This window comes from Notolepis coatsorum (genome assembly GCF_963971535.1).
Source record: "Notolepis coatsorum genome assembly, chromosome: 16".
In the NCBI taxonomy this organism is placed as follows: Eukaryota; Metazoa; Chordata; class Actinopteri; order Aulopiformes; family Paralepididae; genus Notolepis; species Notolepis coatsorum.
The window spans coordinates 102,607,344-102,629,477 of NC_140180.1; positions in this window are offsets into that span (position 1 = coordinate 102,607,344).

A 22,134-nucleotide genomic window follows, 5' to 3' on the forward strand; every position below is an offset into this window, starting at 1 on the left:
GCTGGTCCAGCCCTGTCTGCCAGCCTAGCTCCGGCAGCTAGCGCAGCCTCTTTGTTAATGTAGCAGTACAGCTAGCATAGGCCCTGTAGCTATCAGTGCCCTGGCAGCTACCCTTTCCCTCTGCTAGCCCCTTCCCTGTTCCCCTCTCCAGTGCCCCTGTTCCAGCCCTGTCTGCTTGTCTAGCTCCGGCAGCTAGCGCAGCCTCTATGTTAATGTAGCAGTACAGCTAGCATAGGCCCTGTAGCTATCAGTGCCCTGGCAGCTACCCTTTCCCTCTGCTAGCCCCTTCCCTGTTCCCCTCTCCAGTGCCCCTGTCCCTCGCCCTGTCCAAGGCCTTAACCCTGTTTTCTCTGTCCCTGTCTCCAGCCCGCCCCCGCGGGCCTCTGTTCCTGTTCCCCTCTCCAGTGCCCCTGTTTCCTGCCCTGTCCCTTGCCCTGGCCCTGTCCTTTAGCCTTTCCCTTAGCCTTCCCCTTAGCCAGCTCGCCTCTTAAAGGCACAGTGCCTTTTTTTCCATAGTTCTTGTTTTCCAGTATTTTGTGTTCTCCCTTAAAGGGACAGTGCCGCTTTTCTGTTGTATTTCAATAAATGCCCAGTTCATGGCTTACTCTCATACCTGTCTTGTGTTGTGCGATTGGGGTCGGTTACAAACCATAACACAGGGACATGCACACGACTTTAGAGGGGCAGGTGCTCAAAGGCTGAAAAGGGCGCTGGGCCTGTGCTATTTTTGGGGGCCCTTTTTGGGCGGGAGGGGCCTTTTTATGCTTTTGGGGGGGTTTTGGTGATCAAATATTGAATATTGAACTATAATAATCAGTGCAGGAGCTCACTTATCCTTGAAAGACACTTTTATCACTGACTTAAAAGGCCCATACATCTCCATAAAAGTTCAGGGCGGAGGGAATAAGTGCTTACCCTACAGACCCCAAGTCTGTTAGGACAGCAGACTTGGTTGGCACTGCTCAAAACTTACCTTTTTAAAATAGCTTTTAAATGAATTCTTATCTTTATTTCATTGTCTTATTTTTCTTTATTTCTATACATTTTACTTAAATATTTTATTATAATTTGTATCATTGTTTTATGTCGTTTTTTATCATTTTATTTGTTCTTTTTTAATGTCAACATTATTATTTATATTATTCAAATGGAACTAAAACATGTTCCGTTGTGATGTCACAGTATGATGTCACAGTATGCTGTCATAATCAAACATTCTAGAACATTTGTGATGTCACAGTATGATGTCATAATCAAACATTGTAGAACATTTGTGATGTCACAGTATGATGTCATAATCAAACAGTCTAGAACATGTGTGATGTCACAGTATGATGTCATAATCGAACATGCTAGAACATTTGTCTACAGTATATTCAACAATTCTCTCAGAAGAACTCAGATCTCAGAAGACAAGTGAAGATCTCACTTGTTGTTTCCGGCTACTTGTCTGTAAGCTTGAATATATACTGTAGATACAATTTAAAATCGCCACATGGAAAAGGAAACAATGTCCTGTACAATCCTTAATGAGCTGTGTCTGGAGGCAAGGTTCTGTGATGTGGTTATTAAAGTCAACAGCACTGAGTTTAATGCCCACAAGGCCCTCCTGTGTGACTGCAGTGACTATTTCAGGTAAGTTTAGCTTGGTTCAGGTTAGCTTGGTTCAGGTTAACTTGGTTAGTAAACCGATACCATACTGTACTTTTACTGTAAACAGATACTATACTGTACTTATACTGTAAACAGATGATATACTGTACATATACTGTAAAAAGATACTATACTGAACTTCTACTGTAAAAAGATACTATACTGTAATTCTACTGTAAAAAGAGATTATACTGTACTTCTACTGTAAACATATACTATACTTCTACTGTGCTAAAACCGTATACTTCTACAGTGAAAATATATTACTACACAGGACAGAATGTTGCTTACTGTTTACTCATCATATATCTCTATACTCTGTGTCCCACAGAGCCCTCTTCACTCGCTGGAGCGACTCAGAGAAACCAGTCTACACTATCCCTGGGGTGTCCCCGGGTATGATGCAGCTCATCATAGAGTACACCTACACACGCTTTGTGCGCGTGACAGCAGAGAACGTGAAAGAGCTTCTGGTGGCTGCAGACCAGCTTATCATCACTGGCATAGTAGGAGCGTGCTCTGACTTCCTAAAAGGCCAGCTGTCTCTGGAGGGAAGGTTCTGTGATGTGGTTATTAAAGTCAACAGCACTGAGTTGAATGCCCACAAGGCCCTCCTGTGTGACTGCAGTGCCTATTTCAGGTAAGTTTAGCTTGGTTCAGGTTAGCTTGGTTCAGGTTAGCTTGGTTCAGGTTAACTTGGTTAGTAAACAGATACCATACTGTACTTTTACTGTAAAGAGATAGTATACTGTACGTCTACTGTAAAAATATACTATACTGTACTTCTACTGTAAACATATACTATACTGTACGTATACTGTAAAATGCCACTATACTGTACTTCTACTGTAAACAGATACCATACTGTACTTATACTGTAAACAGATACTATACGGTACTTCTACTGTAAACAGATACTATACTGTACTTATACTGTAAACAGATACTATACTGTACTTCTACTGTAAACAGATACTATACTGTACTTCTACTATAAAAATATACTATACTTCTACTGTGCTAAGACCCTATACTTCTACAGTGAATATATATTACTACACAGGACAGAATGTTGCTTACTGTTTACTCATCAGATATCTCTATACTCTGCATCCCACAGAGCCCTCTTCACTCGCTGGAGCGACTCAGAGAAACCAGTCTACAATATCCCTGGGGTGTCCCCAGGTATGATGCAGCTCATCATAGACTACGCCTACACACGCTTTGTGCCGGTGACAGCAGATAACGTGAAAGAGCTTCTGGTGGCTGCAGACCAGCTTCTCGTCACTGGCATAGTAGGAGCGTGCTCTGACTTCCTAGAAGGCCAGCTGTCTCTGGAAAACTGTGTCGGCATCTGGAGGTTTGCGGACATCTACTGCTGCCCTGACCTGAGGCGCAAGGCCCATCTCTTCATTGTGTGCCACTTTGAGGAGATGTTGCACGTCTCACAAGAGTTTGTGGAGCTGTCCCTGCAGCAACTGGTGGACATCATCGAGAGGGATGATCTGAACGTGAAGTGCGAGGAGACGGTGTTCGAGGCCGTCCTCCGTTGGATCGACCACTCCCGTGAGGAGCGTAAAACACACATCCCTTTGCTGCTGCCCAAGGTAACTAATTGTATTTCTGTGCATTACATTAAAACAACACTAGGTTCCCTAGTACAGTGGTTCTCAAACATTTGGGTCCAAACTGTTCCCTAGCAACAGAAACCGTCTACAACCGATGTCTAAGTTGTACCCGCTGTCTGCTTGTCTCTTCCCAGGTTCGCATGGGCTTGATGAGGCCTGACTACTTGCTGAACAACGTCCAGAACAACCCTGTGGTGAGGGACAGCCACGACTGCAGGCCCCTCATCCTCAGCGTCCTGAACCCCCCTGACTCCGACAGGCTCCCAAACCCCCTGACGCATCCACGCCTGCCCCAGGAGGTCCTATTGGCCATCGGAGGCTGGAGTCGCGGCAGCACGACCATTGGCATGGAGGCTTACGATATCCGAGCCGGTGGATGGATGGACGTGAGCGTTGAGGCGGAGAGTCCCCGGGCCGGCCACGGCATCGCTTATCTCCACGGTCTGGTCTACTGCGTCGGCGGCCGGGACTGCGTAGAGTGTCTCAGCAGTGTGCGCAGGTTCAACCCCGTCACTCGCAGCTGGCTGCAGGCGGCTCCCATGCACTCACGCCGCAGTCACCTCAGCGTGGTCGCGTTGGCCGGCTGTATCTACGCCATGGGAGGGCACGACGGACGCGTGCATCTGAACACCGCCGAGCGCTACAAGCCTGAAACCAACCAGTGGACACTGATCTCACCCATGCTGGAGCACAGGAGCTCCGCCGGGGGAGCAGTCCTCCAGGGCAAGGTGGGTGGAACTGAGGGACACATGGTGGTAGATGAACACAAGGAACGTTAGATCAGAAATCATAAATGTCTTTATTACCAAGTAAGCTTGCACATACAAAATATGTGTCTGGGTCCTTTGGTGCATCAACATTAACTGTTACGAAGGATCAGATTAAACCGAATATATATATATTTATTGATTGATATATATTGCATAGGATTTGTATATCGTCTGATATCCCTTGTGTATTCTTTGTACATATACACGGAATATCCCTTTAACCTAGTACAGACCATAATATTTCGTTCTCCTATTGGACAGCGGTCCCTTAGGCGCCATTGCCATACCCCCAGGGTCTAGTTCAAAGTCACCGTCAAAGACATGCCTAGGCATGAACGGCTCTGCGCAAGGATACGAGACAGGAATAGGGCTGGTACTAGTTTGTTCACCTAACGTATAAATACGGCGCAGGTGGATACAGCAGTTAGTTAACCTAGTTCGAGTTACCCAAGTGAAGCCTCACCCACGATACAACGTGCAGTGAAGTAAGGCCTGTTTGGCCCCAAATAGAGCATTGAGACCGCGTGCGAATTAATAACTAAAGTATCAGAGTTTAACGCTGTACCGTCGAGTTCGACCTATTCTATTAATTCAGTAATAGTCTATTTATGTATAGTGTATCGTGCGGCTACCGTTCTACAGTGACCAGCATCACCAACGCTTCCTCGCACCAGCTAGTGTGCTTATCCAGGCTGGGCAGCTTACCCTGGCGCCTTCACCCGAGGAGCCCTAGACGAGGACCGTGTGGATTATGTACACTGGATAACCTACCCGACGACTACATAGCCCTTTTCGGCTGGATTATATTTGATTTGGTCCTGTAATTGATGGAGCGGAGAATCGCCTACACCCACAATTGTGTGGGATTTACCCTGTGAGGAGCAACGTCGAACCCGCCTCTCAGAAGCCTGAGGCCGGCTAGCTTTCTTCCATGCGGAGCTGCATGCCACGGAGAATAGCTGTTATTCGTCTGCGGATCAAGAGATTATTGCACCGTCTCCTGTACTTGGAGTCTCTCTATTCATCGTTGACTCAGACTCTACTACCGACCAATCCTCTCCCCTTGCTGGCCTACAACCGGAGGGACCCTACCAGTATCTCCCGCTGCCTTACTAGAGTACCATAGATATAATTCCTAAGATTCAGGTTGTATTCATTATCTCCTGCGTAATATGAGAATGGACATACGTTATTGATTTGCTTACGCACATTATTTTGCCTTATAAGCGCACCCTACGTACAGTATTATTATATACTATCATTGCTGCTAATAAATATTCTTAAACCCAGTTTTGTGTGGAACCGTGTCATTGTGGAGGTGTTCTCATCATATACCTGTGTACTGTATGGCCAGTAGTAATGTACATAAGACAGTAGTGGTTTAATAATACTTTAAAATTATCCACACATAAACGTATGGGCACAGCAAGGTTATTCTAACAATCTAACAATTTAAGTAATCACTCCATTAAAGGCACATTGAAGCGCTAAAAGGCGCTGCTTTTCTATCTTATCTAATCAGTTAAATCGGTTCTAGTGGCTTCTCCACGTTGATAATTATTTATCTCTTATTCCTTATCTATATCTTTCCATTGATTTTTATTTTATTAAATTTTTTCTTCTCATCACCCTATATTTTTTAAATATAATTTAACTTACATTGTTCTTTTCCAATGTTCTTCACATTAAGGTGTCAATATTACTATATATTTTTTAAATATATTGTAACTTACATTATTCTTTTCCAATGTTCTTCACATTAAGTGTCAATACTGATCTACAATCTTTTCCTTTTTTTTCCCTCACACGTTGGTGGAGGGTTCAAAGGAATATGTCGATAAAGGTTTATTCTCTTTTTATTTTATTTTTTATTTATATCTTTAGGTTATTTATCACAATACTTCATTACAGTAAGGGAAGGTGCAAGACCAAAAGCGACATTCTATTGCAATAGAATGGAAATGTTAGATCCTATGGCAATGAGCATAGGAAAATTAGGATTACAATGCTCAGGTTGGGCAATCCGGTGGACCATGGGAGAAAGTCAATCGCGGAGGATGTGTTCTTGGAACACAGGCATGTTCGACTTTCTGGGAGAGGGGAAAATAGGGGATTTTTATTTGTATATATATATGTTTTTAAGCTCGGCTCTCAACGGGACCTCATTAATTGGATGTGCATCTATTGTAGCTTCATACTCCAGAAACATTACCAAAAACTACACGAAAACATGCATAGACTATGGCTAGTTTGAATATAATGGTATGGAACACCGGTGGGATAAACAAACAACACAAGCGCAAAAGCATGCTTACACTGATGAAAAAAGAACATGTGGACGTGGCACTATTAAGCGAAACGCACATTTTAGAGGGAGACATAAATACGTTAGCGGATAACATATACCATAATATTGGTCACTCTTCCTTTGCTACGAGAACTAGAGGGGTAGCCATAGTCGTCAGACGCAAATTAAATATCGAATTGAAAGGGGTATGGTCGGATGCTGAGGGGCGCATAACTATAGCTAGGATTATACACAATAACAGGAAAATTGCATTGGCAGCGGTATATGCCCCGAATTTGTACGAAGTGGGTTTCTTCACATCACTAACAGGAGAAATGTTAAACCATCCCGAGTACTCATACATAATAGGTGCGGATTTTAATGCCATTTGGAACCCAAGGATGGACAAAACTTACCTTTCCTTCTCCAGCGAACAAAAGAATTCATCTAAAGCATTAAAAGATTGGTCGAAATCAACGGGAGTAACTGATTTATGGCGTTCACTCAACCCCATGACCGGCAAGTACTCCTGTCGTTCGGCGAGACACAACACACTATCCAGAATTGATTACGTCTTTGCATCCCCGAGAATATTTGATAAATACGAAGTGGAAATGACACCCAATGCGCTATCAGATCACTGCTACTTAATCCTGAAAGCAACATTTGGTACATTATCTACCCGGGCCCCAAGATGGCGTTTTAATTCGATGCTGCTTAACAACAAGGAATTCATTACACAAATTAAAGAAGCTCTCACAGTATTCCTACAAGTTAATGCTAACTCGGTGCAAGATCCCAGAATATTATGGATGTCGGTAAAGAGTATGATCAAGGATTTCTCGGATAGATTTACCTCCATATTGCGCAAAAATCAAAACACAAAACTGTCTGAAAAGGAAACGCTTTACTCAACGCTTTTTAATTCTTTAAAATACAACAACTCTACTAGACTAGATAACCAAGTTAACATTCTAAAGACCGAGATCAAAGCAATGTACAGACAAAAATCGGAATTGCAAATACGCAGCACTAGACAACAGCAGTACTTCCAAGGTTCTAAACCTAGTCACCTATTAGCCATGCGACTAAGAATTAATGCAAAATTTGCAGATATAACTGCCATTAGGAAACAACAAGCTCTAGTAACAGAACCCAAAATAATAAACGATACATTCAAAGAATTCTACTCCGATTTATATAACTCAGAAACGACCTTTGATCAAGACAAATTAGACACATATCTTAATCAAATTACTCTCCCTAAACTTACAGATGAAGACGCTAAACAGTTAGAAGTACCGATCACATTAGAAGAACTCAAGAAGGCCATATCCGGAATGAAAAACGGCAAAGCTCCGGGAATTGACGGTATCCCATCAGAAATGTACATTTCTTGCTGGGACATATTTGGACCCTTATTACTAAATATGATCTTATACTCAGTCAAAGAGGGAAGCTTCATCGAACACCAAAATACCGCACTCATTTCAGTTCTTCACAAAAAAGACAAAGACCCCACTGAATGCGGTAGTTACCGTCCTTTAAGCCTCCTCGGAACCGATGTCAAACTGTACTCTAAGATATTAGCCATCAGATTGCAAAAGCATATGACGTCTTTAGTTCATACGGACCAAACAGGCTTCATAAAAGGTCGCCTGATCAATGATAACATAAGGCGAATACTGCACGTACTAGATACAGACAAAGAGGACATCACACCTAAGGCGATACTATCCCTGGATGCTATGAAAGCATTTGACAGGTTGGAATGGTCGTTTCTATGGGCAGTATTGGAAAGGATGGGGTTAGGAAAAGGTTTCATTGATATGATTAAAGTACTATACAAGGACCCATCGGCCATGATTACAACAGGCACAATCATCTCCAAAATCTTTCCGGTATCACGCTCTGCCAGACAGGGTTGCCCTCTTAGTCCCGGACTATTCAATTTATCATTAGAGCCTTTAGCACAATATATAAGACAATCCCAATCCATAGAACCAATCGTAATCAAGGGCACACAACAAAAAATTAGTTTATATGCGGACGACGTAATATTGTTCATGCAAAACCCCAACACCACATTGCCTCATCTGCTCAAGTTGATTGAGAACTTTGGTGATTTATCGGGATTTAAGATAAATTGGCCGAAGTCGGCTTTCCTTCCACTTAACACCCCTGCAAAAAAAGATATAACCCTCCCAGGTGCGATACCGATGGTAAAACATTTCAGATGCTTGGGAGTGGAAATATTCCCCACCATAAGACAAACGGTGAAGCACAATTACACAAAAATACAGAACAAAATCAAGGACGACCTGGACAGGTGGGCAAAACTTAAAAACTCAGTACAGGCAAGGGTATCAATAGTTAAGATGGATGTATTACCAAGAATCAATTTCTTCAGCTCAATGCTTCCGTTACCTCCTCCAGAGGGCTACTGGAAAAGATTACAAACCTCCACATACAAATTTATTTGGAATAACAAACCACCTCGCATAAAAAGATCCACCGCACAGAGAAGTAAAGCAGACGGTGGCATGGCAGTCCCAGATTTTTTACAATATTTTAATGCCTTCACATTAAGACCATTGAAGAAGATATGGTTTGACCCCGAGGCTTTGGTATCTTGGAGAGAATTAGAAGAAAACATAGTAGCCCCACAGAGATTGAAAGACATAGCATACACTAAACTTTCAATCAAGCATTGTGAGCGAGAATTTGGCCCAATAATAACCCATGCAATCAGGACATGGCGGGAAACTCAAAGGAAATTTCCTAACAATCAAGTATGGCATAATCACACTCCCATATTCAATAACAATGCTCTCTTAATGGGAAAACGACCTATAAGATTCCCTGTATGGGAAGAAAGAGGCATACACTCATTAGGGGATATTTTTAATAACAAGGGCCTCTGTAGTTATGTCGAAATATGCATAAAGTTTAACCTCACCGAGTCCACATGGCTTTTTTACATACAGTTAAAACTTTGTATGAGATCTCACGGTGTTCCATTACATATACCAATTGAACACCACAGATACCACAAATTTTTCTATGACAGAAATACATTGGGAGGTTTTGTATCAGGTTTTTATTCACAATTACTAACGTCCTCGTACGAAACCCTTCAACTAGACAATGTCTGGAGGAGGGATATACCAGACCTGGAAAATGACTTTGATTGGCAAGGAGCCTGGGCAAATGTCCGACTTACATCAAGGAACCCGGATCATCAACAAATCAATCTGAACTATATTCACAGGACATACTTGACTCCTATAAGGCTGTGCAAAATGGGGCTTATACAAAACTCCAAATGCTCCCAATGTACAAATGGGGACGAAGGAACATTTATGCACATGTATTGGGACTGCCCACCAGTTAAGGCATTCTGGGAAGATGTGTCCCAACAATTATCAATACTCGTATTTTGGAATATACCTGTACACCCCGCGGTATTGCTATTGAATGATGTTTTTGAGTTTGCAGTGAACCCACAACTAAAAAGATTGGTTTTATCGGGTATCACAGTAGCTAAAAAACTGATTGCATCACGTTGGTTTTAACCGGAAAAAATGTGCCGGAAAGTGTGGTTTCTTACATATCTTGATGTGATATATCAAGAAATATCAACAGCAAGAATTCTAGGGCTCAATGAATCCAAAATGTTAATGTGGTTAGAAGTGGTGGAGAGAATAAAAGCTAGCCTATAATGGTGATGTCTGGTTAGGAGTGAGGGATAATAGAGGTACTATCCAAGAGGGGGTCCGGGAGGGGGGGATTTGAGCTGGAGCATATGTGTGTAGGGTTTTAGAAAATAGGTATTCGGGGTATATTATATACTAACATTTATATAATTGTAACTTCGCTGGATATACACGGTATACGGTTAAAATGTTATTATTGACTATTTTTGTTTTATCCTGTTTCTGTACTTGCATATATTTTAACCACCTTTACTGAAAGTTTCATTATACATTGTGTGTTGAGTACTGACTTTTAATAAGTTTTGTTTTGCAATAATAAAAAAAATTAAAAAAAAAAAAAAAAAAGACAGTAGTGGTTTAATGATACCATACTTATTTAATACAGTCAGGGAATTGTACCCCTCAGTTACATTAACAGACAATTAAAGTAGAATGAAATCAAATCGAATATATAAACTAAATTAGAATATTCTTTCTTATTACAGGTTTACATCTGTGGTGGCTTCAACAGGATGGAGGCTCTGCTCACAGCTGAGTGCTACAGCCCAGACAACGACCAGTGGACTCTGATCGCCCCCATGAGCAGCAGGCGTAGCGGAGTGGGAGTCGCTGCGTACGGAGGACAAGTCTATGCGGTAGGTGCACACAGAGACAAATGCTAGATATTTTTATAGATATGTATCATTTGACTTTCAATGCTTCTGTGATGCCCTCATTTCCCTAAATGGATTAATACAGTGTCTGCCTGCCTTAACCACACACTAAAACATTCCTCTCATGTGTCCTGTCCTCAGGTAGGAGGGTTTGACGGTGAACACCGCCTGCGTAGCGCAGAGGCCTACAGCCTCTTGACTGACTCCTGGCGTGCCCTGCCCGCCATGCTCACCCCCCGCACCTACTTTGGCATTGCGGTGCTGGACGACCTCCTCTTCGTGGTCGGAGGCTTTGATGGCTTCACCTCCATCTCCAACGTGGAGCACTACGACCAGAGCAGCGACAGGTGGACTGTAGCCGAGGACATGGAGATCCAGCGCTGTGGCCTAATATGCTGCATAATGCATGGCCTGCCTAACATGAGCCAGTATGCTGCTCCCCGTGGAGGAGGAGGAGGATTAGGAGGAGCAGGAGGAGCAGGGGGAGGAGGAGCAGGAGGAAGAGGAGGAGCAGGAGCAGGAGGGGCAGAAGCAGGAGCAGGAGGAGGAGGAGGAGCAGGAGCAGGAGGAAGAGGAGGAGGATTAGGAGGAGGAGGATTAGGAGGAGGAGGGGGAGGATTAGGAGGAGGAGGAGGATTAGGAGGAGGAGGAGGAGGAGGAGGATTAGGAGCAGGAGGAGGAAGAGGAGGATTAGGAGGAGGAGGAGGACGAGGAGGAGGAGGAGGAGGAGGAGGAGGAGGAGGAAGAGGAGGAGGAGGAGGAGGAGGAGGAGGAGGAGGAGGAGGAGGAGGAGGAGGAGGAGGAGGAGGAGGAGGAGGAGGAGGAAGAGCAGGAGGAGGAAGAGGAGGATTAGGAGCAGGAGGAGGAGGAGGAAGAGGAGGATTAGGAAGAGGAGGAAGATGAAGATGAGGAAGAGGAGGAGCAGGAAAATGAGGAAGAGGAGGAGGAGGAGGAAGGTGAGGAAGAGGATGAGGAAGAGGAGGAGGAGGCAGCAGGGGATCCATCTAAGAACCTTAAACATTTATTAGACCAAAATAAATGAAGAAATTAATAAATTACTATCAGCCAAAGGTGGTGCATTTCTTTCTTCTAGTAATTCAGACAATATCGGTTTTTAGTTTGTGTAATGTAATTTAATATCTGTTTTTAGTTTGTGTAATGTAATGTCATATCTGTTTTTAGTTTGTGTAATGTAATGTAATATCTGTTTTTAGTTTGTGTAATGTAATGTAATATCTGTTTTTAGTTTGTGTAATGTAATGTAATATCTGTTTTTAGTTTGTGTAATGCACATAATATGGGACATTTTATCCATATGGTTGAGCCTGTTAGGAATTGCACCCCCAACCCAAGCAGATTGCAGATCACTCTCTCTATATGGAGGTAAAAAATTAAATATGGTAAAAATAATTGGCATAAAAATGGCACTTTTTTATGAGGCACAAAAGGGCAGGTGCTTGTGCACCCGTTGGGCTCTATGTGTGCACGTGCCTGCTAGCTGTGCCCTTGAGCAAGGCACCTCAGCTTTAACCGCTCCAGTGTTAGCTGCTCAGGGGCCAGTAGTAGAGTGCCTGACCATAGTGTCTTTATACCTGTATCACTGGACATATAAATGCATATTAAATCAAATCAAATAGATTTGTAAAGCCCAAAATCACAAGTTAATGTCCCCATGGGCCGGACAAGTCTTTTCAACTATTCAGGAAGAAACATCCCAATAAATCAAGAACAAAAAACCCACCATGAAATCCAAAATAAATGTAAAATAAATAAATGCAACACTCCCAGACATACCCCAGCGAAAGTAAGGAAAAAAGCACCACAGGCGATGTGGAGGAGAGAAACCTTAGAAGGGCCGTTCAAGGGGGGATCTCCCTTCTTAGATGTCGGTGATAATAGTGTTGCTATGGATGGGTGGAGAATAAAATAGTTGGTATGTATGTACATATACGTGTAATAAAACACCAATATGTCCATGCAATAGCAACTGGGGTACATAAGAACATTTTTGAAACATTTAAATTAGGGATGTCCGATATTATCGGCCTACCGATATTATCGGCCGATATCGGCATTAAAATGTGATATCGGAAAATATCGGTATCGGTTTGCAAAAAAAATAATAATAATATTTTTTTTACATTTCTATAGAAATGATGTCCGATATTATCGACCTACCGATATTATCGGCCGATATCGGCATTAAAATGTGATATCAGTTGATATCGGTATCGGTAAAAAAGCCAATATCAAGCATCCCTAATTTAAATATATTACAACTGTACATACATGTGATTAGCATTATACTCAGTAGAACAAATGTATATATCTTATACCCAGCTTAATCACTATATTAATATTACTATTGCACTTTACTGTTACATTTGCACTGGGGTTGGATGCCACCCTTATTTTCATTGTAATGTACTTATGCTGTATATGATGACAATACATTTCAATGTAATCTAATCTAACTGGTACTATGACCTGAATGATGGTCCTCAGTGATTTGATGCTCTTTTGGTGTTTTGGCGATGGTGGCGTAAGAGAGTGCTGTCTTAACGTAAGAGAGTTCCGTCTTAAAGGGGAACTATTTTACTATTTCTTTCACTATTTGGGCACTTTTACACAATTCCTGTGGGTTTATGGAACACCTCTGTAATTTTTTAATTTTTTTTAATTCATTGTTTTGTATTTCTAATCAAGTCCTCAAAAACAGCATTTTTCTACCTCAAGATCTTAAGCTGTTTTGAGCCTGGGCTCAAACCACTGTGGGAACTGTGTGGAAACTCAGCTGATTATCATGCAGCGGTGTCTCTCTGACATCACAAATCAACACATTTTCAGATGACTCAGTTCAGTGAGGGTGAATATTGTGAGAGGAGAATTGGAAGAATGCGCCAATATGAGAATTAGAGACATAGATCATATTAATATAAGTCCACATAGCTAGGAAACAATGCTAAACACTGAAAAAGGCCATTCATAAGATAGTTCCCCTTTAACAGGTCGTGGGAAATCTCCCATATAGGCATTGGATTGGGTGGAGAGCTGGTGACTGCATGTGAATGCCCTCGTATGCCCTGTGTATGGGGACATATCACCCATATAGAAACACACCTCTTCAATCAATATCTGAGATGCAAATAAATAAATAACCTTCTTAATAAATATAATATTTATATTGTAGTGGGTTCTATAGAGACATAATTCCCCATGGTATTATTTTGATGTGTGGATGGGGCACTGTCACTTTAAGGAGGTTGGTTTTGGGGTTGGGCTGAGAGGAGACGCCCTGTGTGGGGTTTCATTGATAAATGTTTGATTACTACAAGCTGTCAGAAGCTAGCCCGGCATAGTTCTGACAGCTGTCACTTGCGCTACTGCGAAATAAAAGACACGCGGCTTTGTGTTGTCAACTGATAGAAATTGTGCGTTTCTCTATTCCGATGATTTCTACAATATAATATATATATAAATAACTGTCTTTTACTAGTACCTTACTGTACTATGATGTTACTATCTGTATACTACTACCTACCATGCTAATATGTCTATTATACTATGCACTCAGGGTGTAACACTCAAGTTCAACACTATTTGACGAACAATGCCACTGACCATAAGCTGCCAGAGATGCACATCTCCTGCTGACCAGAAAACCACACACTTTTCTGATAGTGGGGTGCCTGGACACTCAGTCATTTAAAATGTATATGTGAAAGTTTCGTTTTCACTTCTAATTTGAAGATAAGGATTTATAGAACAATTTTGGCTTGAGTGTCAAGAAACCAGTTGAATTTAATAAAAATGTATCAAAAATGGCCACAATCAAAATCATGAATTCTTTAAAAACGTCTTAATGTTCACACAATTGCTGTGTAATATAATTTTGTATTGCTATTTTAAGTTAATACTGTGTGAGGAATCAACTGGAGTTCAAATATTGATGTTTTGAATATTCTGGTATGGCAAAAATCAAAGATGGCTGCAATTTCTGTATTTATTTCGAATTACGCTTCATAACTTTTATTCTATTGAACCTAGAATGGTGATGTTGGTGCCTGTACCTAGGTTTTTATGAATGAGTAATTGAATACAAATTAAATAAACATGATTGGAGCATATATTATATGATATTTCACACAAATGAGACAATAAATATGTGGAGAACTAGAGTTAGTGTGAGGATTGGTTCATTCCCCGCCACACGCTCCGCTCCTTTAAGGTACTGTGTTGATTGATGCATTCCCCGCCACACGCTCCGCTCCTTTAAGGTGCTGTGTTGATTGGTGCATTCCCCGCCACACGCTTTTGGAGCAAGTATCAATTCCAGCGCGCACCTGTCATAGTTTTTGATTAGCGCCCCAGAGGCTTTTTATACTGGGACTTCCCTTCAATCGATGTCGGGTCGTTTTGGAATACAACTGCTTTTGCCTGCTTTTTCCCCGTTCCTGTGCCTCGTCTTTTTTCCCTCCAGGACTTTCTGTGGAGATCCGCTGATGAGAACCTTGTTCCCCGTTTGGAGCTGCGCCTCGTTTACCCGCTTTACGCGTTTGCGCTTGGGTGAGTTGGAACCAAACCCCTCTGGATTATTCTGTCTGTGTGTGTGTGACGAACACCGAAGATTATCATTTTTGCTTGCACTGGACTCAGTTGAAGTGTGTGTTTTGAAGAGACACTGAAGATATCATTTCTGTTTGCACTAAACTCAGCTAACTTGTGTGTTGTGGAGAACACTGAAGATTGTTACTGTTCATTGGTTCTGGACACAGCTAAGGGAGGAGGGAACCACACTGCCTCTGTGTTTCGTTGGACTGTTATTGATATCTCTCTCTCTCTCCGTTTTCCATCTCGAGTTAAAGCTGGGAGTATCTGCAGAGCCGCTACAACGTCAAATATCGATTCCCCACTGCTATCACCAGGATGATCTGCAGAGCCACAGAGAACTCTGCCGATGGCAGTCTCCCTTGTTGTTTCATAATTGTTACTTTACCCCTTTTGTGACTCTGTAAATAAATACGTAAGTATTTGGCTAACTCTGAACTTCCTGTCTGTGCCGTGCGATTGAGGTCGGTTCAAACCCTAACAGTTAGATATGAGAACTGTAAACAACAGTTGATTGTGAAGAACAAACGATGATTGTGAATAACGTCCTCATCACAAGAAAGGATCTGCATCTCAGCACCAATGTCAACGTCATGCCAAAGACCTGATGGAGGTGTTGCTGAGCAATGGGAATCCCTTTGAGGAGGGCAGTAAAGACCTGGTTACATTAGACAATAAGGTGTGTGAGTCTGCGGCTGCTGCCGTATCTGTCCATCAACTCGAGTCTACGGGACAAGAGCAGTACAACAATTTCAGGAAGAGTGCTTGAATCAAATGACAGACTTCTGACAGCACCGATCAATCGAAATAACTTACTGTTGTTCCATGAGAAGAAAACAGAAGAAGACAGCAAATGCAGCACTTCAAACATCATGCAGAGCTCTATGGGAAAGCTTTTATTGTGCTAGACACAATACACGTCAAGTAGAGATATTTCTGTTTTCTGTGTTTTAACCGAGCGCGCAAGCCCGATTTTTAAGGGCCCTTTTCGGGCGGGGGGCCCCCTTTATATGTTTTTTGGGGGCTTTTGGTGATCAAATATTGAATATTGAACTATAATAATCAGTGCAGGAGCTCACTTATCCTTGAAAGACACTTTTATCACTGACTTAAAAGGCCCATACATCTCCATACATGTTCAGGTGGAGGGAATAAGTGCTTACCCTACAGACCCCAAGAAGTGCTGTATATTCTGTATTGTTTCATATAAATGCATTTTTTATTCCAATCCCGATTTGTATTTGAGATTCCCAAATCCCATCGGACTTGACTTCTTCGTGTCCCTCAGTGAGTATAATACCAGCATTCAACTATACTGTATGCGCCACAACGGTTTCTATCATCATCATCATCATCATCACCACCCACGCTATGCATAAAATATATAGGTCCGCGGAGAGGCACGCTGAGGAGGCCGTGCAAACTGCAATGGAATATGGGGCATCTCTCTCTTTACCTAATATTTTGATTCTATCCTGACATTTTTCAGTTGGAAGGGCAGTCTATATGCGTAACGAAAAAAATAAAAAAAATATTATTATTTCTTTCAAAAAGGGCACTTTTTTTATGAGGCTCAAAAAGGCAGGTGCTCAAGCACCCCTTGGGCTCTATGTGTGCACGTGCCTGGTGGAGGCGTTCGTTGAGATGGAGGTGAGACCGGTCAAGTTCCATTGGCTGAGAGGGGTTGTGCTCGACGCGGGCAGCGCGCCTGGGGGGAGGAGAGCGAGATGAATTGGACAACGGAGGGCGGGTGCCAATTGCCTTTTCACAGCGGCGCTCGCAAAGACGCGTGTCCAGTTCTCTGGCTAAATCAATTAGCTCGTCCAGGGAGATCGGTCTTTCCTTGGATGCCAACTCGTCTTTTAGAGCGTCGCTGAGGCCTTGACGGAATGCCCCTCTTAACGGAATGTCATTCCACCCGGAGCCCGCTGCTAGGATACGGAATTCAATTGAATATTCGCTCACGCTGCGGTTTCCCTGGCGGATAGCGAACAAGCCAGCAGAACTATCTGAGCCCCTGGGATGGTGGTCGAAGACCTTTTGCATGTCTGCGATATATGCGGAGAACGAATTGCAGAGGGAGGACTGACTGAAGTGGAGAGCTGTTGCCCATTCTAACGCAGGACCCTTGAGCAGACCCGACAGGTAAGTGATTTTAGATTTATCACTTTGGAAGGTGTGCAGCTGTTGTCCCAATACTAGTGAACATTGAAAAATAAAGGCACGACATTTAGAGACGTCCCCATCGTAGCGTTCTGGTGCGGGGACATGGGGCTCTCTGTACGGGGGGGGCGCAACAGGTGGGGTAGGCTGGGCAGAGATGTATGCATCAAAACGGTTACATCGGTTGTCTCGCTCCGCAGAGCTGAGCGTGAGAGCGTGAAGTTGGGCAGTGGTCTCCTCTAGTGAGCGTGTGTGTTGGTTTACCAGAGTGGCGTGTCCATTGACGATGGTCTGGAACTCTCTCTGGAACTCTCTCCATTCTCCGGAATCCTGTGATGCTGGACTCGTCATTTGGTCGCTGTGTTCTGTTAGGGCAGCAGTGGCGGAGCCCAATAGCAGAACACAGGAGGAGAGAGAATGGAGCGTTTTAGGTTGGTTTTAATGAAGGCACCAAGCAGACAGGTATGAATTTACCGGAATGTGCAATAGGCGCGAGCAGGTGCACTCCTCGTGCAGCACAGGAGCGTCCAGGTGGGTGGTGTCTCGGGAGCGGTGGTCCTGGGCACAGGGAGAACAAGATTAGGACAAGGCAGGCCACAAGGAAAAAGAGCAGCAAGGCTAGAGTGTGTCGTCGTACCTAGGTTGTTAGGCTAACACTGCGACGAGGGAGAGCAGGATCCGTGGGCTGATGTAAGGGTTTGTTGATGAGGGAATCCCTCACAGCCGCGCTGATTGATGTCCCTCTGGCAGCGTGGGAATGCTGGGGTCGGATGCTGCCCATATAAGGGTGTGGAAGGATTAGAGGTGAGGAAGGCTCTCGCCGTGATGGTGTGGAAGGAGGAGGGGTGAGGAAGGCTCTCGCAGTGATTATGACAATGACATAATACCACAATTCGCCATAATACCTCTTTTAATCAAAGCTTTTACAATTTATAAAACAGCAACTTAGAAGCCCATATCATTATTTGTAATAAATAACAATTGACTATACATGAAAAACCTAATGGAATGAGTATTTGTCCAAATCTAGACAAAATACAAAAATGTTTGTACTGGGGACGCAAAAGGCACTGCATAAAAAATATTGACCCTACTAGTTATAGGAGCAGTATATAATAAAGACAATACGAAAAACTGCTTAACTTTCTGGTGGGGGAAGCCAAGCTTGCAGTCTATGTTAACAGGAGAAACAAAGCTAAGCTTGCAGTCTATGTTACCAGGAGAAACAAAGTGGAAGCTAAGCCTGCAGTCTATGTTAACAGGAGAAACAGAGCTAAGCTTGCAATATTGAAACTCTCTCTCTCTTTATCTCTCTCTCAGTCAGTGGCGGCCGGCCGATAGGGGGCACTGGGGTGCCACCCCCCCCTGGTTGAGAGAGAAGGAGAAGAAGAACTTGTGTTTTTTATTTTAGATTTTTTGAAGCCCTAAAAATAAAATAAACATGTTTAAAATGAATAATAATTACTATTAAAATGCACAATAACGTTAATATAGCAAATATAAATCATTGTTTTGTGCATGCTATTCCCCCCCCTCGTTTGTGATTGACATCACTATCATAGAAATATGCCTACCTCCAAACTTGGGCGCTTGACTTAACGCACACTGACTCGGCATCACTGCGCGCAAGCGGCCAATGTAAATGAATCAAGCAAATAAATGTAGCCTATCAAGGGTCATAAATATGATCTGTGGGGGCGCGTTTTTCTAGCGCTCCAAGCAAGCAGGGTCACTGGTGTGTTCGTCACTCCCTTGTCACACAGAACGGAGAATTAGCTAGCTTAGCTACCATGGATGATGGAGGCAGAAAATTCCAACCTCGAAAATTCAGGTAAATCCCTCAAAACAATACCTTTTGAGAGATGAACACTGAAAGAAAAACTCAAGAGTGAAAGAGTTTCGACCATATCAGCCTGATATCTCAATTCAGCAACAATCAACAGACAGAGGAAGACAATAATACTCCGTCGTTTTCTAGCTGGTTTGGTAAGAAGTGTTGGCTAACAAGAAGCTATATGGCTAGCTGGATGCAGTAATGTAAATGCCGTATTTTGCTTTCCATTCCTGCTTTTTAAAATGACGGGGACAGATACAACATGCCCATGGACTGTTACTGGAGTAAAGGATATGAAACATGAAAGTGGATTAAGCCTTGTGGACAGCTGAATATCTTGCCCCTTCAACTCTTCTGTTGGTAAGTCATATGTTTAATTTACGCAAGCCAGCCTTGGCTCTTTTAACAATATGCAAAATATGCTGTACTCATACTGAAGTTATTCTTGGTATATACTGTATACTAGGTATGATCCTTTGCAGTTTCTTCTAATTTGTGTAGTGCTCTGGATTCCACGTGAGGTACTTAATGCTGTGTGTGTGTGAGAGAGAGAGAGAGAGAGAGAGAGAGAGAGAGAGAGAGAGAGAGAGAGAGAGAGAGAGAGAGAGAGAGAGAGAGAGAGAGAGAGAGAGAGAGAGAGAGAGAGATTTGGGCATGCATGTTTGTGTAGGTGCTATTGGAAACCTGGCTGCATTGACTGTGATCATATATGTGACCGAGTCCAGCGATTGTGCCCACATGTCTCCATTTCCTTTTTCCAGATTTTTTCAGATTGTGAAAGTACAGAATGTAATCTTTCAAATGATGTGTCATGTTATTATTATGATGTGCTCATTTTAAATCTTGTAAGCAGCCTTTTTCCCCCAGAGACTGAAGCAGGGAAAACTGCTCTCAAAGGTGAGCCACATTTTAACACCTACACAGAGTTTCTGCTGGGTGTAAACAATACCTCCCAGCCACACCTCTCCCCTGAATAGTATTAACATAATTATGTCATGATAGATCAGATACAAAATCAAACACTTTGTATTGTAGTAGTAATAATAATAGTAGTAGTAGTAGCAGTATGATAATAGTATGTAATAGAAATAGTATGTCATGACAAATCAGATGTTATTGTCCTAAGCTTTTTTGAGCCAAAAAATGTATACTAAATCAAACACTTTGTATTGTAGTAGTAATAATAATAGCAGTAGCAGTAGTATGATAATAGTATGTAATAGCAATATTATCATGTCATGACAAATCAGCAGACAGAGATATCAAATCAATTCAAGAGGTTTATTCATCACATACATACCAGGGCATACAGTGAAATGCGGGTGGTCATGCCTGTATCGATTGTGCAATAATACTAATAATAAAATAGACATAAAAAACAGGTAATAAGAAGTCATAAGATGTGCGTGATAAAAATAAACATGCTAATACAATATACAGTTTCAACTCTGTCATTATGCTATACTTACTATAATCTAAATTATACTATACAAGAACCACATCGGTTCTTTCCTTTAAAGTGACCTTTCCATTTAGTTCAAAGTGACATTTTGTTTATTCATCACATACATACCACGGCATACAGTGAAATGTGGTTGGCCATGCCCGTTAATAAACAATATTAATAGTAATAATAATACAAATATAATGTACATGTACCGGTACACAACAATACAATTCTTCGATGTCCCTATGCTATACTTGCGGTTACTAACTATACTATCAAGTCAAGTCAAGTCAAGTCAAGAGTTATATTTGTCATGGCATACAAGTATACAGTGAAATGCGGGGGGTCTTGCCCGCAGCGATTGTGCATAATACAATAATACAATAATAAGAATCCAATAGGATGAGAATGCGACATTTGTGCAATAATACAAGTAATAAGAGTGAGACATATCAGGTATATGTACATGAGTTTTACAAAAGCTTTACATCTATTTACTATACAAGAACCACTCCCGTTCTTGTTTTATTTTTTTAAAGTGACCATGAGTGTGAGTGTGTGCAGCATGAGTGTGTGTTCATGTTAAAGTGACTGCTAGTGTGTGATCGTGTACAGTGTGTGTATTGTGTGTGTGCTCATGTGTGCTTGTGTGTGGAGAGTTCAGTGTTCAAGACTCTGATGGCCTGGGGGAATGCCATCAATATGCACTATGCAACAATCACAACAAGTTATTTTCTTAAAGTGTCTTTTTCAAAGTGACCTATGGTGCGTTTCTGTGTGTGTGTCTTTCTGTTCTTGTTGCGTGTATACGGAATGCTCTCTACATCCATGTGTCTTCTCCATGTGGTATATCTAACATTGTACAGTCTTGTTCTGAGGTGCTCTAGACGTTGGGAGCGGGCATGTGATGTCGTTTGCGGCATCAGAACAGTATTGTCTTATCTCGTTGTCGCGTTTTGGGTCTTTCAGCAGCTGAAACTTGAATGGTTCAGCATCATCACGGTGTAATTTCGCCGTCACCATGCCAGGACTGCTGGTATCGAAGCTGTAATAGAATAAACAACACATTTAAAATATGTGTGAGAGAGAGAGAGAGAGAGAGAGAGAGAGAGAGAGAGAGAGAGAGAGAGAGAGAGAGAGAGAGAGAGAGAGAGAGAGAGAGAGAGAGAGGCAGAGACAGACAGACAGACAGACAGACAGACAGACAGACAGACAGACAGACAGACAGACAGACAGACAGACAGACAGACAGACAGACAGACAGACAGACAGACAGACAGACAGACAGACAGACAGACAGACAGACAGACAGACAGACAGACAGACAGACAGACAGACAGACAGACAGACAGACAGACAGACAGACAGACAGACA